General features: G+C 46.1%; 1 protein-coding gene across 4 annotated transcripts in view; it reads left to right on the top strand.

Annotated features, from left to right (window-relative positions):
• LOC113823005 (AT-rich interactive domain-containing protein 5B) overlaps positions 1-5,000 on the top strand; it is a gene marked incomplete at its 3' end in the record, with an annotated part of 239,421 nt that overhangs the window by 101,502 nt on the left and 132,919 nt on the right.

The following is a 5,000-nucleotide window of genomic DNA, read 5'->3' as shown; positions in this document are numbered from 1 at the left end:
TTCGTGCTGTTGTCATTTTGTGGGGTCTTTCGTTGCGTTATTGCTGGGTTTTGTATTATTGATTTTGATGTTCTTTCATAATCGCGTCACATTTTTTTTTCTCCCTTTTCTTATCTTCCCTTGCCTTACTTCCTTCCTCCTTACTCTCCCTTTCATCTCTTTCCTTGCCTTCCTTCCTTCCTGCTTATTCTTCCTCTCCTTCTCTGTCCTTACTATATTTCCTTCCTTCCTCCCCCTTTCATCTCTTTCCTTCCTTCCTTCCTTTCTTCCTTTCCCTTCCCTTTCCCCCTCTTTTCTTATCCTACTTCCTTCCTTTCTTCCTTTCCCTTCCCTTTCCCTCTCTATTCTTATCCTGCTTCCTTCCTTCCTTCCTTTTCCCTTTCCTTCTCTTTTCTTATCCTACTTCCTTCCTTTCTTCCTCTCCCTTGCAACGGCTGCTGCAAGGAGGCCAATAGATGGAGGGGGGGCAAGGGGACAAGGGGGGAGGGTACAGAGGGAAATGGATTTAAGTGTATTGCGAAAAGGAGTGGCGCGGGGAGGTGGGGAAGGGGGGGGAATGGGGGGGGACGTGGAGTCGGGAGAAGGGTGGAGAAAAGGCGTAAGACAAGGGACAAGAGTGAACGGGAGGAGGGCGAAAAGGGGAGGGGGAAAAAAGAGAGGGGAAGAGAGGGAGGGATCAGAATAAGGGGAAGGGGAGAGGAGGTGTGTGTGTGTTCAGAAAGAGGGGGAAGGATTGGGGGAGAGGGAGGGGAGTCGACGTCGCAGTCGTAATAGCGAGGATTATTAATAGCGGTAAAAGATGTTTCAGCAGCGTGGTCTCCTCGGCCGATTAGGATTAGAGTCGGAATGGAGGAGGCTGCCAAATCACGAGGGGAGGATTGGATGAACGGCAGGGGGGAAGAAACGTAATAGTAGGTAGTAGTAGTAGTAGTAGTAGTAATATTAATTCATTAATAAAGGCATGGGGGTTGTGTGTGTGTGGGGTGGGGTGGGGTGGGGTGGGGAGGGGGGCTACGGCGACCGCGACGGGTGAATGGGGAGGGTGATAGGTGGGTTGGTGGGTTGGGGTTGGGGGAGGGGGGTTGGGAGGTGGGCACGACGGGCAGCTGACTCGGAGGGGCGCGTGGCATGGCGCGGTCGGTCGGTCGGTCGGTCGGCCGCTCGTGCACGTGGCTCCGTCGGGTCGCGTTGTCCGTCGGGCGAGCGCGTGCAAGTCGGCTCGGCGTTTTGGTAGGGGCAGATTCGCGCGGGGTTTCAGTTACGCGGGTTCGGGTCAGCGATTACGTGTCTGCCCCGTAAACTTAGATGTTAACATTGCTAGGGAGAGAGGGTGAGAGAGAGTGATGAAGAGTGTGTGTGTGTGTGTGTGTGTGTGTGTGTGTGTGTGTGTGTGTGTGTGTGTGTGTGTGTGTGTGTGTGTGTGTGTGTGTGTGAGAGAGAGAGAGAGAGAGAGAGAGAGAGAGAGAGAGAGAGAGAGAGAGAGAGAGAGAGAGAGAGAGAGAGAGAGAGAGAGCGAGAGAGCGAGCGAGCGAGCGTACGTGCATACGGTTTTATAGATAGCCCTGGATAAAGAGAGGGACGTATCCATGCATTTGAAAGGTGACTCAAAGCGAGGAGTATAAAAATAAGTTGAATGAGCGTTTGTGTCGGATAAAGGGTTCACGTGCATTGACAACTCCAGTCGCAATGCTCTTTATTAATCTCCGACTTTTGATCACGTGAAAATTAAGAGAGAGAGAGAGAGAGAGAGAGAGAGAGAGAGAGAGAGAGAGAGAGAGAGAGAGAGAGAGAGAGAGAGAGAGAGAGGAGAGAGAGAGAGAGAGAGAGAGAGAGAGAGAGAGAGAGAGAGAGAGAGAGAGAGAGAGAGAGAGAGAGAGAGAAGGAGAGAGAGAAGGAGAGAGTGAAGGAGAGAGTGAAGGAGAGAGAGAAGGAGAAGGAGAGAGAGAAGAAGAGAGAGAAAGAGAGAGAGAGAGAGAGAGAGAGAGAGAAGGATAGAGAGAGAGAGAAAGAAAGGAGAGAGAAAGGAGAGGGGGGGCATCAGCATTAATGAGAATGGGTGTGACAGCAGTGTAATGGCGGATGGGTAGTAGGATGGTGTCGGTGGCATTGTCTTCCGCAGCATTAGTGTTAGTGTTTGTAAATGATTTCGCGGCCATCATGGATGTTTGCGTTTGTAGTTGTGATGATAATGGTGATATCAATGATAATGATAACGATAATAATAATAGTAATAATGATGATAGTAATAATAATAATAATGATAATGATAATGATAATGATAATGATAATAATAGTAATAATAATAATGATAATAATAGTAATAATGATAATGATAATGATAATGATAGTAGTAATGATAAAACGGATGATAACGACTCTTGGGAATTCGGAAAGAAAATTTGCTCGTCTTTTCCCCGGCTTGTGCAAGAGAGAGGAGGGGGAGGGGGGTTGATAAGCGGTGGGGTGGGCGGGTTTGGGGAGCTGTAGGGGAGGGTGAAGGGAAGGCGGGTAAGGAGCTAATACTCACACCCCCTGTGTGAAGCGTGTGCGGGCGCGCGTGTGCGGTGCGTGCGTGTGCGGTCATGGGGGATTTTGCCAAAGGGGGGATAAGGAGGGGTGGGGTGAAGGGAGAGCGCGAGGGGTTAGAAGGGGGGGAGGAAGTGGGCATGATTCTTGCATGCGCTACCCCCCCCCCTCCCCCCTTGGGCAAGCGTGCAAGCAGTCTTCCTGCAAGCATTTATCGATATGTGTTTTATGCATCACTGTCCGTATCCGCCGCGTGTTGTGGAGCTCGCCTGATCACGTGAGCGCGTGGGGCTTGGGTATAGGAGAGGGCAAGGGCGTGGAGAGAGGGGTAGGGGAAGGGGTAAGGGCGTGGAGAGAGGGGTAGGGGAAGGGGAAGGGCATGGAGAGAGGGGTAGGGGAAGGGGCAAGGGCATGGAGAGAGGGGTAGGGGCAGGGGAAGGAGAAGGGGAAGGGGAAGGGGGAGGGGGTAAACATGTGACAGGGGCCGGTAGGGATGGGACGGGAGGGGTGAGGGGGGATGGGGGGGGAGAGGGACGGTGTGCCGGTGACATGCATCTCTCTCAAGGATGTTTTCTTACGTTAAGAATGGAGGAGTTTGAGTGTTCGTGTTGTATTTGGATTCTCCTGTGATGTGTTGTTATTAGTTTTTTTTATTTCTTGTGGAAGTGAAAATAATGAGCACTTTTATATTCCTCCTCCTCTCCGTCTCTATTCCAGGACACTCGCACACTCAATCACTCGCTCTCTCTCTCACACACACACACACACTCTCTTTCTCACACACACACACACACTCTCTCTCTCTCTCTCTCTCTCTCTCTCTCTCTCTCTCTCTCTCTCTCTCTCTCTCTCTCTCTCTCTCTCTCTCTCTCTCTCTCTCTCCCCCTGCCTCCCTCCCCCTCCCTCCCTCCTCCTCTCCCTCCCCCTCTCCCTCTCCCTCTCCCTCTCCCTCCCTCAATCTGTCTATCTTTATCTATCTACATCTATCTATCTAAATATCTGTCCATCTTTCTATATATATCTGTTTGTCAGTCTAACTTTCTCTCTACCCCCTCTCTCTCCCTCACCCCCCTCCCCTCACCCCACGCGCTTGAGTAGAGTTTTCCCACTCAGACAGAACGTTTCGAGTGATGGTATTTATTTATTTATTTATTTATTTATTTATTTATTTTTATTATTGACTGAAACAAATCTTCAATATCCAAACCCCTCCCTCCCCCCCCCAATCCCACTTCCCATCCACTCTTCACGGTGTATTTATTTATTTATTTATGTATTTATTTATTTATTTATTTATTTTTATTATTGACTGAAACAAATCTTCAATATCCAAACCCTCCCCCCCCAATCCCTTCCCATCCATCTTCACGGTGTATTTATTTATTTATTTATGTATTTATTTATTTATTTATTTATTTTTATTATTGACTGAAACAAATCTTCAATATCCAAACCCCTCCCCCCCATCCCACTTCCCATCCACTCTTCACGGCGTATTTATTTATTTATTTATTTATTTATTTATTTATTTATTTATTTTTATTATTGACTGAAACAAATCTTCAATATCCAACCCCTCCCCCCAATCCCACTTCCCATCCACTCTTCACGGCGTATTTATTTATTTATTTATTTATTTATTTATATTATTGACTGAAACAAATCTTCAATATCCAACCCCTCCCCCACAATCCCTTCCCATCCACTCTTCGGCGTATTTATTTATTTATTTATTTATTTGTTTTTATTATTGACTGAAACAAATCTTCAATATCCAACCCCTCCCCCCAATCCCACTTCCCATCCACTCTTCACGGGTATTTATTTATTTATTTATTTATTTATTTATTTATTTATTTTTATTATTGACTTGAAACAAATCTTAAATATCCAAACCCCTCCCTCCCCCCAATCCCACTTCATCCACTCTTCACGGCGTATATTTATTTATTTATTTATTTATTTATTTATTTATTTTTATTATTGACTGAAACAAATCTTCAATATCAAACCCCTCCCTCCCCCAATCCCACTTCCCATCCACTCTTCACGGCGTATTTATTTATTTATTTATTTATTTATTTATTTATTTATTTATTTTTATTATTGACTGAAACAAATCTTCAATATCCACCCCCCCCCCCATCGACTCTTCACGCGCGTATTTATTTATTTATTTATTTATTTATTTATTTATTTTTATTATTGCCTGAAACAAATCTTCAATATCCAACCCCCCCCCCCCCCATCCCACTTCCCATCCACTCTTCACGGCGTATTCCATAACATGGGGTTGAACCTTTGCAATTGCATGACAACTCGTTTTTTTTTTGGTCGTGTGTCATGATCGCTGTCCTTGAGGCTTATAGATATGCCTGCCGCCTCATTGTACTCTCTCTTTGTTCTCTTTACCTATTTTTCGTCTTTCTTTTTGTTATTCTGTTTCTGTTGGTTTGTCTTGTTTTGCTCTCTCT

Source organism: Penaeus vannamei, chromosome 13 (genome assembly GCF_042767895.1).
Source record: "Penaeus vannamei isolate JL-2024 chromosome 13, ASM4276789v1, whole genome shotgun sequence".
Classification (NCBI taxonomy): Eukaryota; Metazoa; Arthropoda; class Malacostraca; order Decapoda; family Penaeidae; genus Penaeus; species Penaeus vannamei.
The sequence above is the reverse complement of the archived record's forward strand: the minus strand, read 5'-3'. Positions and strand labels throughout refer to the sequence as shown.